The sequence below is a fragment of the Schistocerca americana genome, chromosome 8, assembly GCF_021461395.2.
Source record: "Schistocerca americana isolate TAMUIC-IGC-003095 chromosome 8, iqSchAmer2.1, whole genome shotgun sequence".
Lineage (NCBI taxonomy): Eukaryota > Metazoa > Arthropoda > Insecta > Orthoptera > Acrididae > Schistocerca > Schistocerca americana.
This window is the reverse complement of record NC_060126.1, coordinates 172,190,489-172,214,209: the sequence shown is the minus strand read 5'-3', so window position 1 is coordinate 172,214,209 and position 23,721 is coordinate 172,190,489. Positions and strand designations below refer to the sequence as shown.

Here is a 23,721-nt window from a genome sequence, read left to right as displayed (position 1 = left end):
GCATTCTTCATGCGCTTTTTGTTTTGCCAATCGCGGCAGCAACCGGCGAGGCCGCTGGTTTGCGATCACAGTCGGCCGTTCGTACTGGTATTGCTGGCAACAAGGGCGTCGGCAGCCTGTAACGTCCTCTGTATTGTAGTTGTTAGGCTGCTTCAGGCTATCATTGCCTCTCTTATTTAGTGTATGCGCGTCCAGGCTACCTCGCAAACACTCTGACTACTTCCACATTTAACATTTCGTCTTGTACCGATCTGTTGTGCTGCCCCAAACGACATTGACTGTTTAGAGCTAGGCCCAAGGTGCATGCATCTCATTCGATGGTGTCGCACTGTACTCCACAGAAGCAATCACAGGTGAACGATAGATCACAATCATTCTCATTTACTCAAATCATACTGACACCAGTCACTGTGATACCGAAATGACGCGGTAGACCAGCACACGACAGTTATTGTCAATTAAAATAAGACTGTCAATTCTGCATTAATTAACAACAGTTTTTCCTAAAATCCTGTATCTTTAAATTCGGATATAATCTTACTGCATTCGGTGTACATGTACATTCGAACTCCTTTTTTTCATAGAAGGATATACTGGCTGTTTCGTAGTAAGGGTAATGCAGTTCATAAAATGACAAAACGTTGTAGTGTTTCTGTATCGACTGTATATATAAACAGTGCAGTAACATCAGAACAGTCCCATCAGTTATTGGGTTGGGGTTGATTTGCGGGGAAGAGACCAAACAGCGAGGTCATCGGTCTCATCGGATTAGGGAAGGAAGTCGGCCGTGCCCTGTCAAAGGAACCATCCCAGCATTTGCCTATAGCGATTTAGGGAAATCACGGAAAACCTAAATCAGGATGGCCGGACGCGGGATTGAACCGTCGTCCTCCCGAATGCGAGTCCAGTGTGCTAACCACTGCCCCACCTCACTCGGTCATCAGTTATTCTGATACTCCGAGAAGAGCATAGAAATCTATGATATTTGACGACTTTTACAAAAAGCTCGAACGTAGAATTGTATTAGTTTAGTATGACAGAGGATAGTATCCGATGGCTAGAGAAATACAGGATAATGTCCGTGATAAAATTGATTATTCTGGCTACTCATTTCAATGCACTGTCTTTGGTACCCACTTTTTTTTTAATTCATAAACTGCAGGAACAGTTCGACAAAATAAAACATTTTTACCTACAGAATTTTTGCTAGAGAAAAGTCGGGAGAAACATACTAAGAATTTGGTTTCACTAGTGATCATACTCTAGTGTCATACGTTCCAGAAAAGAGTAAAACCGTATTGTTACTTTCTGTAATACCTCGTACATGAAATATAATTACTGGTGATGTTTCTAAGCCTGATCTAATAAAGCACTACAATGCGACAAAAGGTGGGATGCACTCATTAGATCAAATGTTGCTAATTTACTCCTGCAAAAGAAGAACAGGAAGATGCTGTCATTCTTTATGAAACCAGTTTAAGTATGAGAAGGTGCAGCATATGTGTATTTCTGAATAAAAATTTGGCATATCACCTCAAAAAGATTTTCCTTGCCTAACTTGCTGAAGATTTGGTTCAACCACATATCAAAAGAAGGCCAAAACAAGGAATTCAGAAATCTGTTCTTCATTGTATGGAAGATGTCGGGCATGAACTTCAAGGCTCCAGTGCGATCCTGAAGAACAATGCAGGAAATCTAGTAACTGCAGAAGAAACGTATTTAGTGAACATTCAGCCTCTTTCATGATGCAACAATTGATCTCTGTGGAAGCAAGACAGAAAACAGAACTTTTTCAGGAATAAAGTCTACCAGTATAATATAAAATTTTATGGAAGATATAGAGGATCTTTTTGTAGGGTTTATCATTCAGTGAATTTTAGGAAAATAACCAATAAATTTTGCTATTTAAGGGGGGTAGGACGTCAGACGGGCCGACTTGGGGCAGGAGAGGAACCACATGACATTTTAATTTCCACTGTCTATACTTTTACAAATAAATTCATAAAACTTTGTCAGCATGACCAGGAAGGATTCAGAATTCACACTCTTAGCAGTGGAACTTCGAAATTAATACAGAAATAATTTTTTTACATGTGAAATTTCATCATTTTTTTCACTTATTAATGGCAGCATTTGTTGCTATAGATACACTTTTCTTCATAAGTAAGAGAGATCCTTCGATGAATTTTGCACAGCATACAAACCATACTTAAAGGTGTATGAAACTCTTGAATTTTCCAAATCTATTAAAAACTGTGGTAAAAATTGAGATAAATAACTATAAAATTTGTGTTTTTTCTAATCATGAAGTTTAAAATATAACAGCTCATTCATTTTTTCATAAATTAAATAAATTCTAGAGTTTCATACACCTGTAAGTATGGTATGTATGCTGTGCAAAATTCATCGAAGAATCTCTCTAACTTATGAAGAAAAGTGTACCTATGGCAACAAATGCAGCCATTAGTAAGTGGAAAAATGATGAAATTTCTCACGTAAAAAAATTTATTTTGTTATATTTTAGAACTTCTACTGCAATGAGTATGAATCCTGAATCCTTCCTGGTGATGCTGACAAAGTTTTATGAATTTATTTGTAAAAGTATAGACACTGGAAATTAAAATGTCCTGAGATGCCTCTCACGCTCCAAGTCGGCCCGTTTGACGTCCTACCCCCCTTAATTGTTTATAATGATATTAATGAAACAATTTTCAAATGGTATTTATTCATATTTTCATTGTTGTCTTAGTGAAGAACTAACATTAAGAAAAATGAATCTTGCAGACTCACATCAGATGTCTGTTCTAGCGTTAAGGAAGCGTAAAGACACCTGAGAGGTAGTTCTGACGGTGCACTTGATAATGGAAGGGAAAACAAGACACGTTCAAAGGATTTGTCGACCTAGAGAAAGCGTTCGACGTTGTGAAATGGCGCAAATGTTCGAAAAATCTGTTAATGCAGCGATTTTTCATTTCTGTACAGCATGTTAATTGTTTTATGAGTCACTTATGAGTATCTTACACTAACAGTATAAAACAAGAAGGAGCGGGAGTGATCAAGCAAGGAAGAGGGCAGAAATAGACTGTGAGAAAGAGAACAGGTGTTGTAATTTAGTAGAAGACTGGTAAACACGGGAGAAAAACAAAGGTTGTTGTTGTATGGGGCTCTGAGTTCTGTTGTGTGGGCGGCGAGGCGAGAAGGGAGAAGGAGAGAGAGATAGAGATAGATAGAGAGAGAGAGCGCAACGTGACAGGCGGCCTAGTGCCAACCCATGACGCGCGCAATAGCTAGATACGTCACAGACATTGGCGAGCTGTGAAAGCTGCCGATCGATGCCGAGGTTAGCCGAAGCGCTGGCCGCGCTACTCAGAAATAGCTGCGCTTGGACGTATCGCGGGCAGTGCGCGCGAATTTGTGGTGAAACTGGGCTGCGAATTGCGGTCACAACAACAACATGTGTTAAATGTGTACCTTTACTCTTCTACCGTCAAGGTACCGTGCAAACACTTACACATTGCAGGCTTCTATCATTTCCTTACCAGGTTCCTTTTGCAGTGGCTTCATACAGTGGAATGGCAGTAATTGGCAGTTTGTTTAATATTAATGGCGAGGACAATGTGATCGTTTGTAATATTCTCCTGTACGCTTCCTCACATTCATGCCCCGTCTATGATAATCTCTACCAGCTGAATACAGACCAAGCACATCGCAAACTTTTTACGTGTGCCTGCATAACTTTTGCTTCCTTCCCAGTGAGATTAAATTTTGGTAGCTGATAGAATGTCACACGACATTCTATGATCTAACTTCCCGTCATCCAGTAAGCTACGAGAAATTATAATTTAATTTTTTCTTATTTAGTAGTTACGGATTTGTGACCCTACTGGCTTTCTTACTTTGGAATATTTGGATTGTTGGAGTACGCTGTTCGTAGTTTTCAACATGATACATTTCTTTTCTGACCGAAGATCGACGCATAATTTTTGTTGTGATTCATCTATCTATGAGTGTAATCGTAACATTTATACAGTAGTAATATCGTGTTGACCTCGAGGTCATTGGAGAAATGTATGTGTCTTAATTACTCTAGGATAACCATTAAAACCGAAAATAATTATTATGGCCAAAACTAGAGATACAAATATAGCCACCAAAATATCATCATTTACCATTTGTTTCGAAGCTGTATTTCTAAGAATGTAACAGGAAACAGTAAATAAGTTCTCCAGTGAAGGTCGCTGTGCTATGCACTCTCACCGTTGGCTATATACAGTGTCAATAGCTTTAGGTAAGAAAACCAAAAAACAGAACTCGTTGAACATCGTCGTCTCCTTGAGAGCGATTCAGAGGGTCGTGTTCATTTTGGCTGCATTTTGTTAATGGTGATAAACGAGGGAGGGAGTTCAAATGGATTTGGTTTGTAGTATTTATGTGTCGGAGATGAAGAGACTTAAACGGAAAGGACTGTTGTGGATAGCTGATTCAAACCAGTCTTAGGACTGAAGACAACAAGTATCGGAAACTAACGGGAGAACACCTCCGGAAGCCCTCATAAGGAATTGTCTGCGGACATTACGCTCTTGATGTTACTGTAATACCTCTTTAATGAGGAAACAGCGCCTATCTTAGAAACTCTCCTAGGATTTTCGCTTGTAGGTAGACACTTTCACATCTGTTCTCTATGATTACCCGCCGTTGCCATCTTAGTTATCTACTCTATTCTCATTTTAAACAGGAAAAGAGTTACATCTGTCTATAGCGTAATTTTCTTATTTCCACACAAAAAACATGGTGCCACCACTACATTTTTTTCTCTATATATTAGGGCATACGCCTGTACTAAGTTTCGTTTAGATTTAAGTATGAAATAAGCTTAACTTCCGCTGTTCCCGCACGCTGTATTTACGAGTACTTGGAGTGTCATATTCTTACATTATTTTTATCCAGATAGTAAATCACATATATCCTAAGTTTCACTGAAATTACTCCAAAAGTTCTTGAGTTATGCTGTACATGCCATACCCACCAGTAGGGTTTAAATGTCATCAGAAAAATACCCAGTCTGGGTAATACCTCGAAAACTTTGGATTCGACACAAATATAGCTCGTTTTCTACTATTTTATTTTTACATAGCATGTCCTTCAGTGCCCCACGCTACGCCTAAGAATGGGCGGAATATCTTTTTCCAACAGTACACTTTTTCCAGATAATTTGTCGTAAGTGTAGCAAATTTTTTCAAGTTTCTGCAGGTGCTTCAGGGTTCTGCTTACATGTCATCACTTTGCCCTCTCCCACCACAAATATGGGGGCTGGTTCTGTACTTGCCTCCTGGCAGTAAGTCGCATGTGTATCAAGCTTGGTTGAAACTGTTCAAGCGTTCCTGAGCCATGCTGGAAAACTCCATTCCTCCACTCCCACCCAACCGCACACACATGCATACAACCACACACACAGCTCCCCAACCAAAATACTGTCACCTTAAAAACATTAAAATATGGCAGATCTTCTAAAATCGAAAATAATTACTTGTACAACTGTTGTTAAAATACAGGTAAAATAATAGTAAGCAGCTAAAATGACCATAGAAGCCGGCCGCAGTGGCCGTGCGGTTCTAGGCGCTACAGTCTGGAACCGAGCGACCGCTACGGTCGCAGGTTCGAATCCTGCTTCGGGCATGGATGTGTGTGATGTCCTTAGGTTAGTTAGGTTTAAGTAGTTCTAAGTTCTAGGGGATTGATGACCTCAGATGTTAAGTCCCATAGTGCTCAGAGCCATTTGAACCATTTTGAAGCTAAGTCGCATAGTGTTCAGAGCCATTTGACCATAGAACACATTGTGGCAGCCTGGTTTTTTAGGAGCAAAAGTGGGGTGAAAAGGCCGTCAAAGGAAGGGTCAATATGCCGTAGGACAATAGTTCACATGGAGGAGCGTTAAAATTAATGTTAGGAAAAAGGAACATGTGGGCCGCACCACTGATTTCACAGACTTCAACTTCTGATTGCTCGATCTTAATTATTCCTCCTGCTGCTAGTAATAGGGTACTGGGGATATCAGCGCAATTTTGATATCAAATTGATATAATTGATATGCAGCTTAATTAAATCGATCAATTATTTACGCCCCCCCTCCCCAAATCGCGCCCACCCCTACCCCCATATGGCGTCTCATGTTTTTGTCAGAATGCACTTGGCTCCCAGGCCCCTCCCGCACCTAAGCTATTGGCGGGAATTTTGAATTTTGGCGGAAATTTCGAATTTTGGTGGGAATTTCTTTGTCCTAGGGCTGTGCTGACGCCCCACCCCACCCCCACCAGTGAATTGTTGGGATGTTACAAATGGAAATGCCCCCTCCAGGAATTGCATTCTGGTCCTCCTGGATGGTTAGCCCAAGTGCACCCTCCTAACACAATAATACCACCAGAGGCGCCTGGAATTGGCGGGAAATTAAAAATGGTGGTACTCTTTACTGGACGTGAACCCTGGTTCTCGACAGAAAGCCCAATTGCCTCCAGCAACACATGGAAACTGCACAGATACAGGAGAGGAAAGTTAGGTCATTGTACTTCATTTATTTTGGTTGGGAAATTCACCTCCAGATTGGTCCTAATTACGTAATTAATCATTCAACTGACGAGATGCTGGTGTCAGAGAGGAGCTCAGAACGTCTGTTATCTGTAAGCATCCTGCTGAGGACTGTATCTAGCGCTGTTTGACATCAGAGTTCGATACAGACACCTGATCGACAATCACCATGCGCCCAGGTAATCATAGCAATACTCGTAAATGCTGACATAACTGATGGAAAAATGCACGACTGTTCTAGTTCTAGACTTTGTAAATGTCATGGAAAAAAACAGCACTCACAATGAACGGTTCATAATGCAACAAATGTACTCGGGAAAATCGTCGTCCCAAAAGACTGCAGAGGAGGCTGTAGTTGAACATGCATTCTCCCCGATGGGCACTCACAAACTAACCAACTTGGAGGCAGTGTTGCCCCCCTTCCACCCCACATCACTCCCTGCCTTCCTCTCCTCACCAAAGGTAGGGATAGAAGCCTATCCTATCTTGCTGCTACTGGTCCACAAGGAGCTCCTTCTGGTGGCAATGATATATTGTCATGCAATCTGATAAACATATTTCTCACATAGACTGTACCCCTCTGGAACAAATCTATGTATTTCTGGGGAACGCTCCAGATCGCTTTTTCAAATGGCCAGTTGCTACAGCAGCGCCATGCTTTGCAATCTACCGCCCTTATAGTGTAGCATGAGCTGGCCACAGTTGCTGATCGCCTTGAGGCAACAGTCCTTCACCATGTGTAGTCAGCTAAACAGTAGTTGATAAATGGATGGCCACCTCAAGTGCAACTTGTTCATCTGAAATATAGCGACACAGCTCCATCCCAACACGCCACCCCTATGATCATGGGGTACATCTGTGGTGTCTACTGAACATGGTCTGGGGAATACACCAATGCCCCCAATAGGTCTGTCGTTCTGCGACGGAGAACACACTTTCTTGCAATCTGTTAAACGTATATCTGTTAAACGTATTTCTCAGAAAGACTAGACCTGTATGGAAAAACAAAGAAATTCCTGAGAACAGAGATGGCTTTTCAAAAGTTGGCTGCTTGAAAAACAGGAAGCCCTCCGCCTAAAGCGAGCACAGATCCCAAAGCATTCTCACACCACAGTGTTTTCAGGACATTCTGTCCCCACAAGCACGTGGGTGGGTGGTAAGCGTTATCGACGCCGACAAAAGCTACACATACAATAGAGTGCGAAACCAGCATCCTTCAGACAAAACCATGATACATGACGGCTGCCTTGACTGTGGGTTTTTTGTCTAAAAGAACAGCTGCTACTTCCTACAGATGTCGGCCACCGCCCCCTAGTAGCCCAGCCAGCATGTGCCCGCCATTCTGAGCACTGCATCATAACATTTATATTTAACATCAGCACGTCTCCTAGAATCAAGCATCTATTAAAAAAGGAAAACAGAATCGTGATGATAAAACATGTCCTCTTTCCACGAAAATAGGCCCAGTCTGTTTTCTTTTAGTTTTATGAGCAAAATCGGTATAGTTTTTAATTCAACTGCCGGATATAATTCGCATCTCATTATTTTGCAACATCCAACAAAGTGCACCGCCGCCGATTTCAGACGATCAGCAGACACATGTCCACCCTACATAAAATTTTAGAAAGGACTTCGACTATTTTGTTACAAAAATAACGGACGACTACACAATATCCTCGCTATTTCGAAACCATCATTGAAGTAAAGAAAAATTGTTTTGTACACTATAGCAAGTCCCGTTTTAGCAATGCAATGCTATATCTTACTAACATTTACGAAAAAAATCGTGAGAGCTTAGTTTGCCCACTGTCGGTGGGAGATAGAAATTTCGTTAGAAGATATTGCCGCAATAAAAAAAAAAAAAAAAAAAAAAAAAAAATGTTGAGAATGATTCCAAACTAATTAATTAAACTGATCGTGAGAGTCACTCTGCATAATGAATAATTTTTTCCATCATTTGGATTAAACTCACCAGGTAGGTCAAATGGGAATCCATGGAGGGAAAGACGATGTTATTTTCTAGGAACACTATTGAGAACCAACATTTGAAGCTGACCATAGAGGGGTTCTATAGCCCACTTCATAAATTCTTCACTTAAGGAAACCTATCTGCTAAGGGTCCCAGTGCTAGCTTATGGACAGTCCCTCTGTTCAAAATGTTCAAATGTGTGTGGGATCTTATGGGACTTAACTGCTAAGGTCATCAGTCCCTAAGCTTACACACTACTTAACCTAACTTATCCTAAGGACAAACACACACACCCATGCCCGAGGAAGGACTCGAACCTCCGTCGGGTACAGTCCCTTTGTCCCTGTAAATCCTCCTCAGTCTCAACTCGCCTTCCCTGCAGCTTCGTCCATGTGATTTGCCCAATTCAAGTTTCACTTGAATGTCAGGCAGAGAGCACTGTATCTAAGACCCTCCGTTTCCTGTGTAGAAACAGGGTGAGCTACGTTAATGCGACAGTACCGCATTTTGCCAATCTGTGGAAATGGGAACATGTTGTCGTAACTCCGCCAACCGTATATAATGTGAAAGGCCAGCGCCAAACAAAGCTTTCCCCTGAAACCTGAGGTAGTAGAAAACATAGTACGGGCAGTTACAGTGGTGTTACGTTTTGGGAAAATTAGGAAGACTCCACATCATACAGGGCATTGATGAGGAATGAGGATTTTGCTACTGCATTGCGACACATCTCCAAACTACATACAGGTACTGTAGTCTGGAGGAGATCTGCGTCCCTCAGGGTGCATTCATGTCTGTCACCCAAAAATTCTCTCCCATCTCGTTATTTTGTACCATCCAACAGAGTAAAAATACAAACTATAAGAACTTCGCTAACGTCATCCAGTAGAGAAATGCCTCCCTTCTCCACTGTTAAGGTGTGTATATGTAACACTAGTCTACTCTCCTCCTCCAGAAAACAGAAATTTAGTGATTTTGCTCAGTACACTTTTCAAGGTTTTTGTCTCTAATTTTATGTATTCTTAGTCAGTTTCCATACCTGTACTAGGTTTTCACGATTTCATGTAATTCATGCTGTTCCTCAATTTTTATGCAACTCGAAATTTACAGATTTTATGTAATTCTGCATATTTTTTTACAGTTTTTCTTATGTACATAGTCATATTGCTGACATACGCATGAGCTGTTTGATTTTCTAAGAGAATATTTGCGCATCTTATACATCAACCTACTAAAAAGTCCTGCCGCCTCCCCGATGATCCACGTGAATGCATTTTGTATAGAACGGTCACGAAAAGTATAGTAACAGCCGCTTCATACCAATATGAAACTGAAGACTCGATTTATGTCCAAGATGTGACAGAGAAATGGAGTACATCGCATCCATCTTCGTTCGTCTAGATGAGGGTGCCGAAACAGGTTTTCCATTGATGGATCTGTTTCATTATCATACATACGTTGGAAACCCTCTGACGACTGTGGTATGGAGACATTTGCTGGTAACGATCGTAGGTAGATAGTGGTCTAAGTCACACACACACACACACACACACACACACGATCGGAGGTTATACCACACAACTGATACACCCCGAGAGAACAATGAAAAGGAATGGTGAAACACGTGAAAATAGCATCAGTCAACATCTCCCTCTTCCTAGAACGCATCATCAATCTACCACTAAATCATACCTCGCTACAACCCCTCTCAACCGATCACTCCATCCTCATTGCATCATGCTTTAACGCAGATCCATGTCAGTTTAGAGGCAGATGGCTCTTTTTCTTCCAGGAAAGCAGTCAACAACCTATCATTATTACCTGGATAGACATACAGTAGGATGTTGTTCAAAAATGCCAGACAGTGTTTGTATGATTTTTGTTAGCTCACACCGCATGGCTTGATTGGTGGAGAACACACAGAAGCACATTGTAAATACAGTTTGTTAGGTTTTAAAACACCTAAACAGTCATGCACAGGGTCAAACAAGCCATTCACTCTGTAGTTGTTTATTGCAGTCACCCCAGCTGGTAATACAACCCTCTTTGGCAACTTTATAAAATTTATAAAGCTGTTGCCGATATCTTTGGGGGTCACAGCTGGGCTTGTGGCCCAACATCCGTAAATTTATTACTCTGCATTAGGCGGTCAGCGTTAAGCATTCTGGCTCCATCCTACCGCTGTCTGGTTCCTCATTTCATGTTATCTTTTTCTCGTATTACGCTTGCTGTCGCGTCATCGTTCCCATGCAGAAGAATTATCCTGCACCAAGCAGAAAACATGCAAGAACCCACTCATTCCCCTAAATTCCTTCCACATGTGGCATATTTTCCCTCAATTTATACGTATTTTTTCGTAATTTTACCGATTTTGTGTCACTTATACCCGTAGTATGATGACATCACTTCTTGCCACATACACTATGTGATCAAAAGTATCCGGACACCTGGCTGAAAATGACTTACAAGTTCGTGTCGCCCTCCATCGGTAATGCTGGAATTCAGTATGATGTTGGCCCACCCTTAGCCTTGACGACAGCTTCCACTCTCGCAGGCATACGTTCAATCAGGTGCTGAAAGGTTTCTTGGGAATGGCAGCCCATTCTTCACTGAGTGCTGCACCGAGGAGAGGTATCGATGTCGGTCAGAGAGGCCTGGGACGAAGTCGGCGTTCCAAAACATCCCAAAGGTGTTCTATATGATTCAGGTCAGGATTCTGTGCAGGCCAGTCCGTCAAGGAATGTTATTGTCGTGTAACTACTCCACCACAGGCTGTGCATTATGAACAGATGCTAGATCATGTTGAAACATGCAATCACCCTCCCTGAATTGTTCTTCAATAATGGGAAGCAAGAAGGTGCTTAAAACATCAATGTAGGCCTGTTATGTGATAGAGCCACGCAAAACTACAAGGGGTGCAAGCCCCCTCCACGAAAAAACACGACTACACCATAACACCACCGCCTCCAAATTTTGCTGTTGGCAATACTCACGCTGGCAGATGACGTTCACCGGGAATTCGCCATACCCACGCCCTGCCATCGGATCGCCACATTGTGTACCGTGATTCGTCACTCCACACAACGTTTTCTCACTGTTCAATCGTCCAATGTTTATGCTTCTTAAACCAAGCGAGGCGTCGTTTGACTTTTACCGGCGTGATGTGTGGCTTACGAGCAGCCGCTCGACCATGAAATCCAAGTTTCTTCACCTCCTGCCACACTGTCATAGTACTTGAAATTGATCCTGAGGCAGTTTGAAATTGCTGAGTAATAGTCTGGATAGATGTCTGCCTATTACACATTACGACCCTCTTCAACTGTCGGTGGTCTCTGTCAATCAACAAACGAGATCGGCCTGGACGCTTTTGTGCTGTACGTGTCGCTTCATGTTTCCACTTCACTATCGCATCGGAAACAGTGGATCTAGGGATGTTTAGAAGTCTAGAAATCTCGCGTACAGACGTATGACACAAGTGACACCCATTCACCTGTCCACGTTCGAAGTCCGTGAGTTCCACAGAGCACTCCAACCTGCTCTCTCACTATATCGTGGATATGGAGTACCTGGCAGTAGGTGGCAGCACAATGCACCTAATATGAAAAACGTATGTTTTTGGGGGTCTCTGGATACTTTTGATCACACAGTGTATTCTAAAATTGTTATTACAGTTGTCAACAACTAGTGTAGATGCCCTATTTTTCTGGTCAGATCGCATACTATAGCACTGTTCTCGAATGCATCCAGTCATGGACAACCATATATTCTACAGCTGCAGTGCGTTTTCTCTGTTTTCTGGATGTCTGTGTCTGTTCATGTGTTGCAGATGGATCCCATGACCCATTTCTCCCACTGTGAATCCAACTTCGGACATAGAACACATCTCCGGACATAGAACACATCTCCAGGCGTAACGAGTGGTGGACCCACCTTCGCACCCTATCTAAGGTGTGACGAATTTGGATACATCTCTGAATATCGCTCTGGATATAGCACATGGCAGATTCATTTTCAAACCATATCCCAGATGTGGCATGTTGTGGACCCACACTCATACGTCGTTCCAGATATATCGCATGGTGGATCAACGCTCAAGCACTAACTCAGGTCTCCTCCAAGGCAAGGGAACCATCTGCAATACATGTATAGACACAGACATCCAGAAAATAGAGCAAACGTACTGCAGCTGTAGAACATATGATTGGCCGTGACTGGATGCATTCGAGAACGTTCTATACTGTGCTGCTTGACCAGAAAATTACTGCGTTTGCAGTAGATGTTGACAACTGTACTGCATTTACGAGCAATTTTGGAATATGTGGCAAGAATTAGTGTCACGGTCCTATGGGCAGAAGTGACACAAAATTGATAAAATTACGAAAAACACGTATAAATCGAGGGAAAATACGCCAAAATGTGGGGGAAATTGAGCAGTTACAAGGTGCAGAGGGACTGCCTATAAAACAGAATTGGAGTTTCAGCTGTACGAGACCTTTCACAGATAGGTTCGAAGAAGGTGACTTGTTTCGAGATATGATTCAGCAGTGGCTGTAATCATTTAAAGATGTCTCTACATGATCCAAATGCAAATATGTGATTGAATAGATAAACTTGATTCTAAATCGCAGATAGCAATTGTACTAGAGAGCGTAACACTATCAGCGACTCTTGTGTGTGCTTGTAGACCGATGACTGCTTTTTATGCAGAGTGACGGTAACACAGCCGTTATGATTGTGTTTTTAATAGCGCGGTCCTTATGTGAAATGTATTCTGTGGCCTGCAGAACATCTCTGTGGTTAGCTTCAAATGTTGGTGGGATCTGGGACCCCTGTGCAGGCTGATGAAAACACATGACGTCATCTAGAGTAATTTGCATTTCAATTTTGTATCAAAATTGCGCTGATACCCCAGTACCCTGCTACTGCCGCTGACCCACAATTCGTCTCTCAAAAGCGAGTTCCCTGCGTGTTCACAATGATAAATCTTTCCATAGAATGTTCCTGAGAAGCACCTTTAGCTGCTTCATCTACGGTCTAATTTTGTTAACTCTCGCGTAGCTTGTTTCTTAAGGAACTTGCCTCTACAGTCAGAAAGAGTCCTAGATGTTCTATGTGGTATACGGTCAGGATACCTTATATGACAACATTCAGCAGTGTTAAATCACCAGGGACCGATCCGGAAACCGTCGATGTACCTAGTTTGTAACGTAAGTTCAGTTGAAAAACTATTTCAAGCAATTTCTTTATCTGTCTAGCAGTCAGAGAGAGACTATAGAACCATGTGTGTTGTCCTGCACATATTACAGAATATATAAAAAGAACACTCTTAGGCCTTTTTTTTAAACTGAGAAACTCTGTAGCGGCAGACTTGCGTAGTTTTAGTCAATATGTGATTTATCATGCAACATGTAGCACCGGATCTTTTCATGACTACAATGTCAAAAATGTAGACTGCACCACTCATTTCTAAAATTAGGATATAAATTTTATTTTAACAACAAATGTTTTAATTGCTTCGAAATTGCTCTGTAACATTCGTCGCGTCCCACCATTATGTTTCTCCAATCAACAGACGGTCCACTGTCAGTATTGTCTTCAGTTCTCACACCACGAGACACACCAGAGGGATTTTACAGTTGAATCAAGGACACTGGCGGCCGGTCAACTGATCGGTTCGCCCACACCGTCACCTGGTAAGTTCCCACACCTACCAGGGATCAAGTCGGCTGCTCTCCAAGACCTGTACGGACGTCCTGTAAGGGTGTCTCCGACTTTGGCAACGAAATCGTGTCTTGGGAGTGAACTTATATGGTTTTCCCGTATGCGGTCGAAAGACATCGTGCAGTGACGTTCGTCCCTGAGGCGTCCGCAGTGCGGTTTGTGGCTGGGAGCGGAACAATGAAACGCGGCCATCATATCGGCGACTTGTAAAAAAGAACTAACAATGAAAGCGCTTGGCTGCAGGAAAGCTTTTTACTCAGTGTCTTTCCTGGTTCAAGCTAAACAACTTTTGAGAAGTTATCGCTGTGATATTAAAGAATCCAATTTCAGACCCATGTAAACGGTAAAAAACGGGAAACATCATACACACACACACATACACACACACACACACACACACACACACACACACACACGCACACAAGCAACGCAAGGTAGTTATGAAGATGGTTCAAATGGCTCTGAGCACTATGGGACTTAACATCTATGGTCATCAGTCCCCTAGAACTTAGAACTACTTTAACCTAAGGACATCACACAACACCCAGTCATCACGAGGCAGAGAAAATCCCTGACCCCTCCGGGAATCGAAGTTATGAAGAAACTGGTACACAAGTCTGAAGTGCTAAATGGTGCACTGACTTCCTCGTACTTATTTCCAAGGCCGGTCCTAGCTCGTTTCTTTTCGCCTAAAACTGAAACGCCATCTGTCACACAGTCCGAGCAACCGGCCCGCAGACATCGATGGCTGAGATAATAGACTCGCTCGCATACGTGAGTGGCACTCTTCAGTCGCCGTCCTGTAATCTTGATTTAGGTTTTCTGTAGCTTTCACAAATCATCTTGTGTGAATATTAGAATAGTAATGTAAATTCGTGTGGCACTGGGTGTCCCTCAAAAGGCGTCTTCAACCGGGTGATTGTAAGCTCTTTCAGCTGGAAGACGCTACTCCATTAGTGCTAGCGGGGAAAGGGGCCTGCATTTTAACGTGGAATCCGAACCACGTGACATTCCTGGCAAATCACTGAGAACTCAAGGCAGGAGTCAAATTAAAAAAATTCCAAAGCCTAACCGGAATTCGATCTCACGACCTTACGGTCCTCTTGTTTGCACTTGATCGCTGATCACCACGCCAAAAAATATTGGATTGATTTGTTCCAGCAGGAGGAGACAGATTATCTTCTCCAATCTCATGCCGTTGAGAGCTACTGTTCCGTCGCTAACCACCGCAGTATTTTTCTCTCCTCTATGTACACAACTGTGTTTGGTCTGCAGGGTTAACTTTCTGCCTTCCGCACTTTTAGCCACGAAAGCTGTGTGCGAGTTAAGAGACGAGAGGCAGGAGCGAACACTTGTAACAATACGACATGCAACAAACTTTGTGAGCAGTTAAGTACAACATGTTTTTGGAAAGGTTAAGGGAAGGCTTTTGTAGAGTCTCATGCACTGGAGAAATAAGAAGGGTATAGCTTGACCTGGCACAACTTGATTACGGAAGTTGTTTAAGGAAGGCAAACTTTCAGTACTAATCAAAATTAAAATGACAGTAATAAAACCAGAATGTTTATACGCAGCCGTACACCTGATTTTCGAGGACAATAGAAATGTGATACATGGACAATAAAAATAGGAAAATTCCAAGAAAAGTATTGGGGCAATGAATCACAGCAGTATGCATCGTAACGGAAGTAATGAAGAGCTGTCAAGAAAACTCACAAGGAACTGTATCCATGAGGAAACGTAGACTGATGTTTTACGGACATCTGATTCGGATTAATGAAAGCAGGATATGCAAGAGAATTTTTGAACAGCTGGAAAAAAAATCTCATTGGTACGTGAAACACCAAAGAATCAGAATTTATCTGAACGAGACGAAAGCTGAAGAACGTGAAATTTAGAATAGAATTACATTACTAAAGTACGTTGTAGGTAACCATCTCCAGAGAGAACTAAAAAAGAAAACGGGAGCAAAATGGTTAGAAGCTCGAAAACCACAGCACTCTGATCGAATGAAGAATTACTGGAAAAACCCGAAGTGAAAATAGAGAAATGTGGATTTTTAGAAGGATGCTAAGGTATTTATGGACTAAAAGTGTAAAAATCTATCACAGACGAAACTACGGTAATGTCGGATGTCATGAGAGCAGAAGACTCACTACGAAAATAATAATACTCAGAGGACAGCAGATGAGAGTCGAAGATGAGATCCCAGGAGAAGGTGGATGGATGACATCAGTGACAGTACTGTACGTTCTAGGAAGAACCGAGGAACAACACAGCGTACAGGAATTTTTGGAGGCACTTCAACTCACCATCTCAGCAGAAATCGGAAACGATCAGCTGAATCCTACCTTCATGAACCAAAACTCAAGACCACCTGCTTTATAGCCTGTCAGTACGTCTTTTGGAACACAAAACATCCTACTTATGAGTGGAATGTATTCGACCAAGCCCTTCCAAGTTTTCCAAAGGTATGCATCGGCAGATGTCTATGCGCAGGTTCAAAATGGTTCAAATGGCTCTGAGCACTATGGAACTTGACTTCTAAGGTCATCAGTCCCATAGAACTTAGAACTACTTAAACCTAACTAACCTAAGAACATCACACACATCCATGCCCGAGGCAGGATTCGAACCTGCGACCGTGGCGGTCTGGCAGTTCCAGACTGTAGCGCCTAGAACCGCACGGCCACCCCGGTCGGCCTACGCTCAGGCCTCGCAGTTTGCATATGTAACGGAACAGTTTGTAGCCTTCGCCTGGCACCAGATAGCTTTCTAGATGTGTTCTACAGGATGCAGATCAGGCGAAGTTGGTGACCTAAGTCCACTATTACGCTACTCAAACCACTATAGCACGATTTTGACTTTGTGACATGGGCAGTTATGGAACAGTGGAGGTAACCTGTAGTAGTGTTCACGTACTACGTGCCTGTCATAGTACTTTCCGTTACTTCCACGTAATCCACGGAAACTCCGAGGCGTAATACTACCCCCACCAGTTTTCGTCCGTGGCGGGATACAAGTTTCGAGCAACCGTTTGCGCGGATGATGGCGTATCCGGACATCACCATCGATCTGGTATACAAAGACACGTCATTCATGCTACCAGTCTCGAAGATCCGGTGCTAAATGCAATCGTAATTGGGACATCGTTGGGTCAATATGTAGCATGTAGGGGTCTTCTGGTGCGGAGCCTCATTTCAATAATGTTGCCTGAACGATGTGCTGCGAAATACTTGTGCCTGTAGCAGCGTTGCACTCGGCCATCAGATCTGCCTGTTTTAAGAGCAGGTGAGCTCCCGACTTCCACTTTCCGTGATGAGACGAGAAAGACCAACACCTTGTTGCCTACACGTTGTTTCACTATCCTTCAAACACATCCGAAGAAGGATAGATCATAATAATCTGCCATTTGTCGAAGTCGCATCTGTCAGTGGATTTCCACATTTGCAATCCGTATTGTAGCTAGAAACATTCCCCATTGGTCTCTGCTCCGCTTATGTGCTTTTCTGACAGCGTCACGTGACCGCGTCGCCAGGCGGCATCCAGTCTCGCAGTAGAACAGCGGCCATAATGTTTTGACCTGTCAACGTAGAACAACAACATAACTTTCAGTATCTTATCTCGAGGCCATGATGAATCTGAACGGAAGTTCAAATGGCTCTGAGCACTATGGGACTTAACTTCTAAGGTCATCAGTCCCCCAGAACTTAGAATTACTTAAACATAACTAACCTAAGGACATCACACACATCCATGCCCGAGGCAGGATTCGAACCTGCGACCGTAGCGGTCGCGCGGTTCCAGACTGTAGCGCCTAGAACCTCTCGGCCACTCCGGCCGGCTGAACGGAAGTACGGAATACTTTATACAGCTTGTGACAGAAATGTTACGACAAACTTCGAGCGGCTGTAGAACGTGCCTTGGGAAACAAATCGAGGATAAGAACCCGTGTCCAAATGTCATCCAACGACGCTTCAGAGCGTCAAAAGTTATGGCGCTCGCGCCTGCCACTAGCCCACGCCGATGACGCAGAAGTGACTTTCTACGCTGACGGACCGTAGGTGGAATGTCTCGCAATGTTGTTTGTTATTTAGTGACTGCAGCTGATTACCACGACTGCCAGTGGAAAAGTGGAGCTAGCTTCTGCATAGACAGACTTTGTGTCCTATGAATGCGTCGATAATATCCTTTCGTGGACGACGGTTTCGAAGACTGGCTTCCATCTGCTGTTTATTTTTCTGCTGTAGACCAAGAAACATTGGAGATTTAAGATGATTTCCGGAGAAAAATAAATTGCAAATGGAAACCCATGTCCAAAACCGTTATTCACTGTGGCAACAAGGCATATCATTAAGAGACAAGGCCTTTCTACGCAGCAGCTAGTTCCACCACCTCCACAGGCGATCGTGGCAATCAGTCACGATTTGTCAGTAACAAAAAACATTGCGAGACATTTTGCTCATGGTCCGTCAGGCGTACAATGCCACTTTTGCTGTCAATGTCGTGGTCTAGTGGCAGGCGACAATGCCTGTAACTTCGACGCTCTGTAGCATCGTTGGATGACGTTTCAGGAGGCGGGGTCCTGTTCTTGATTTGTTCCTCAAGACATCCTCTAAAACCCCTCCAAGTTTATATTAAAAATGAAGAAATTCCTCCAGCTGTATTTAAGGTGTCGATTTTATTTTGGCAACTAGTTTCAACGTTGTAACAATGTCATCTTCAGGCCCATACACTTGTGGACGTCAACTGCGTGTGGGTAGTAACTCACCCACCTTCCACATGGAGGACGTCCATATCTCACCACTGACTTCTAGTATCAGCCGCACGCAGTTGACGTCCACAAGTGTATGGGCCTGAAGATGACATTGTTACAACGTTGAAACTAGTTGCCAAAAAAAATCGACACCTTAAATACAGCTGGAGGAATTTCTTCATTTTTAATATAAATTTATACCAGCTGATTTCCCACTGTCCTCCATTTCAACTATGGATGTACGAAGAATCGTCGAAGTTTGTCGCAATATTTCTGGGACCCCCTGTACTTCTTGTTTCTTTTAGGTGCCTATGTCACTTTAATTACGGGCACTAGATGGGTTCCAGTAGAGACTATAACATGTTAGTTTGCTACCTTGTCGCGTTGTGGCCTTTCCCAACAAACTAGAGCATTGTTTCTCCTTGTAACTGTCTAGGGAAATACGATGAATGTGCAAACTTCGCGCAACAAATGCCCCCTGACAGTCGGGTTACAGTAATGTCAAAGTTCATAGCTTTCACGGGCTGTGTGAAGGCCGACTGTTGACAAAAAGAAGTGAATTAGCGTTTTCTCATTATGTAGGCACGCAACCTTGAAACAAATAATCAGTGTAACGCAACGCAATAAAATTTGGCCTGAATATACTCTCGAACAGGATGTTGAGAGTATCCTGTTCCCTTGCACGGCCAACGGTTACTTATCGGACAGAAACTTAGACGATGAAAGGGAAATATGAGCAACGAAAGGGCGTTTTGAGGAAAAGTCCTGCCAAAAATTTATGGGCTTGTGAGAGAGGCGAAGGGTTAGAGAGTGAGGTATAACCATGAAATTCAAAAGCGTATACAAAGGAAAAATATAATGAAATTTATTAAATCTCAAAGAAAACGCAGGTTAGGACACACTGAGAGGTTGACAGATGACAAGATACCCAAACGAATAATCAAAAGCGGATTGTATTCTGTCAGAAGAAAAGCTAGCTGGCTGAACAAAGTATTGTCTGACCTTACCAGGGTGGAGATCCGAGGACGTAAGAGTAAAGGAGAGAACGGAGATACGTGGAGGAAAATTTTTGAGAAGGCCAAGTCCAACAAGAGCTGTCGTTCCAAAGAGGAAGAAGAAGAAGAAGAAGAAGAAGAAGAAGAAGGAGACGAATGATCTACGTGTTATAGAGTGTCTTTTTGTATTTTGACCCTCGAAAGCAGTATATACAGGGGGAGGCAGCTAAGAACAGGTCACGCTAAGTACAACGTCTGAAAAAAAGGGGAGAGAGAGAGAGAGAGAGAGAGAGAGAGAGAGAGAGAGAGAGAGAGAGAGAGAGAGAGTACAGCATTCGGAACGGGAAGAAGAAACGAAAAACTTCACGATCTGACAGGTGTTTGGAATTACTCCAGTGATTACAAAATCGAGTCACTTTTATCAATGCCTGTAGGAGCCGAATCACTGGGATAGATATCGGAGCAGATCCCATATGTGTTCTAACGGGGACAGATCTGGAGTTCTTGCTGACCACGGGAGGACCTCAGCATGACGCAGACAGTTCATGGAGACACGTGCCAAGTGTGGACGAGCAGGGTCCCGTTGAAAAATGGCTCTAAGATATACAGTCACATGGAAGGTAACACATGATGACGCGGGATGCCAGTGGACTTCCGTTGTGCTGTCGGAGTTCCCTATCACTACCAGCCGTGAACTGAAGTCATACCTGATGGTTCCCTCCCGTCGTGAGGCCAGAGGTAACCTAGCTGTGCCTCTCTAAAACAGTGAACAACGGGCCCTCTCGCCAGACTGCACGATACTCGCCGACGGCGGTCACTGGGGTAGGGCACAACCGTAATTAATCGCTGTATACAGTGCGACGCCGTGTATCAGCAGTCCATTCTTCTTGGTGACGGCATCACCCCAAAAGTAGCCTTTTGTATAGCGGTACTAATGACTACCCTAGGCATGGGACAGTAACTCCCTAGTATGGCTGCAGCTGCTCTCCGACAAATGGTTCGGGAGGACACAGGATGGCGCAGGCAGTCCATTACTTGTTCTTGGATGGAAGTCGCTAAAGTAAAGGGGTTCCGATGTGCCGCCTGCGCAGTAGGGCGATCCTTTCCTTGTGTTGGTAAGACGTGGTCGGCAGTAACGTTGACAACGAGTATGCTATCCGTCACGATCTCACGCAGGCCACCACTGGGCCATTGCGATATCCGAACGCCCCACATATCCGATATTGCACTATTCGACCAATCGGCGAAATGAAGAGCCACAAGTAGGTTCCTTCCGAATTATGTGAAGGGCTTATAATGCTGTCTCACACAAGTAAGCGTTGTCTCCACGCCCTTCACTGTGACCGCTCTACATCTGACGCTGTTGACGTCTCTTATACACCCCACAATGACAGGAAACAACATGAATACATATTGGTGGCCGTTCTGCCTGTCAGCTCTAATCACTGGCATACCTGTCAGTGGTGAGTATGTGTACGAAGTTAGGTTGACATCGTACCACATCGTGCGGATATTTTACTTATGTTCTCAGGTTGTGTGTCCAGAAGCGGTTTTCACTATGTTTCAGTGCACAATGAAGCAAATTTTCTGACATACGCAAGTAATTTTTAAAACTTACAGTTCCCAACTTACCACACTGTCTTTTTGTAGATGCAGCTATCTACTTCTATCTATAACACCGGAGAGAGCCTCTGATGAAGACCTCTACGACAGAGCAAGTGTGAAACTTCATCAAATAAGTGTCAGAAAGAAAATATGCAGCACCCTCAACGACGAGGATCATTGTAGGAGTATATGATAACAAATTGAAACCAAGTGAAACGTACGCCGCAGTGAAGGACGTCCAAACAGTCACATCACTGCGCAGTATAGCTCCACTGGGCGGCAGCGCAGGCTTGTATTCTCGCGTGCAAACGATCATAAAGGTGGTGAACGACATCCTGGGATAGACTGTCCCAATCACCCCGCGCCTTTTGTCGCAATCCAGCAGCGGTTCTTGCAAGTCTTGGAGAACGAGTAGGTGTCCGATTCATCATGTCCCATACACGCTCACTTAGTGTGAAATTCGGTGATCTTCATGGCCAGGGAAGTTACTGTACACGACGAAGACCACGTTGCGCTCCACCAGCTGTCTGTGGACGTGCAACATCCTGCAGAGAGAGCGCATCACCTTCCTGTCGAAGAAACAGCAGTGTAATGAACACAGGTTACGTTACCTTACAGAAACAACAAATATGACGACGAGTTTAACTCATGTCGTCCTCCCTACCTCCACCCCCACCCCCACCCCGTTCTCAGTCCCAAACATAAGACCTGGGATAGAACCTGTATGTAGTGGGCGGATGCACTCAACGATAGAGCTTCCCATAGATCCACAGTGCTAGATCTTTGAATATTGATTTGATCATACAGAGCACATTTAACTGTTCGCCATATTGTTTTCTCATATTTTAGACACTGAGCCAGTGAAAGTTGCAAGTACAGTTTCAACGTGAAGGCAATGTGGAAAATAGAAGTGTAAACATACTGCGCGCACATCCACCCACACACGCATGCACACACACACACACACACACACACACACACACACACACACACACACACACACACACACACACATCTCTCAGATTGAGTAAAATAATGTAAACCATAGCAGAGTAAGCTTTCGGGCGTAATTTTCAATGTAAATTAGTTTTCTAAACAAAATTTTCAATATATCTGACATTGACAACATTAGAGAAAGCGGTCGTAAGCAGATAATAAAATGTAAAATTATAAAAATTTTAAAATCTTTCTGTAAAACTGCTTAACACTTTCAAAATTTATTGTCTCAATCGCGTTTAACATCATAATTATTTACAGATTGATGACCAGTTTCAGTGGCTTAACCACCATCTTCAGTGCATTATAAGCGCACTCGCAATATACAAGACCGTTGCATCGTCCACAACTTTCTTATTTTAAAACTCCAGATAAAATCAGCTATGTACAGCCACGTTGTCTATGACAGCAATTGAAACTAAGAGTCTGTACAGCGTTGTAAAATTTTTTTTATTGATTAAAGATTACAGCCGAAGACCCAGATCCCAAATGCACTCTTTGCAAGTGCAGTACGGTAATCGGTAAAGAAGAAGTAGCACAGCAGAGGAATCTATGGCGAGGTGGGTGCTGGCAATATGTGTAGACCGATCCTTGAGTGCGTGCCTGAGATATGAACCGAGTGTGAACTCCCACGACACTCAGTTCAATTTCGTAAGTAGCGCGGGATACTGAGGTGGTCATCACTTAGTTTTCATGGCGCTTGGTGTATATTTTTATGGCAGCTGTAGAAACAATGCTCTCTTGGTAAAATGAAAATGCCAACTAATGGCCTGCTAAACACAACATTTCCCGCAGTCGAAACCAACGATGCTTGACCTTCTGTCGGATATCCCGTTACCTAGACCACAAGCTGTATCTACAGAAACTTTTTATTTCTTCGTTTGGCCTTCTAGTCGGTGAAAGCAATTTACTTCACACTTTGATGACTGTAGTTCCTATACAAATAGGCTTCGCGGCAGGCTGGGCGTAGTAACTGTCTTTAATGGACAAGATGGTAAGTCAAACAACGCTGAAAAGTATTAAGCCGCCTCTGCACATTCACTCTAACAGGTGGCGGTCTGCTAAGTACAAATGATTCAAATGGCGGACAGCAGCTTCTG

General features: G+C 43.2%; 1 protein-coding gene across 1 annotated transcript in view; it reads left to right on the top strand.

The window, feature by feature from the left end:
* Window positions 1-3,408: 3,408 nt before the first annotated feature.
* Window positions 3,409-23,721, top strand: part of LOC124544741 (aquaporin AQPAe.a-like) — a 337,522-nt gene continuing 317,209 nt past the window's right edge. Inside the window, exon 1 of the mRNA XM_047123400.1 lies at window positions 3,409-3,492. The gene's annotated coding sequence lies outside the window, so the exon portion shown is untranslated. The remainder of the gene's footprint in view (window positions 3,493-23,721) is intronic.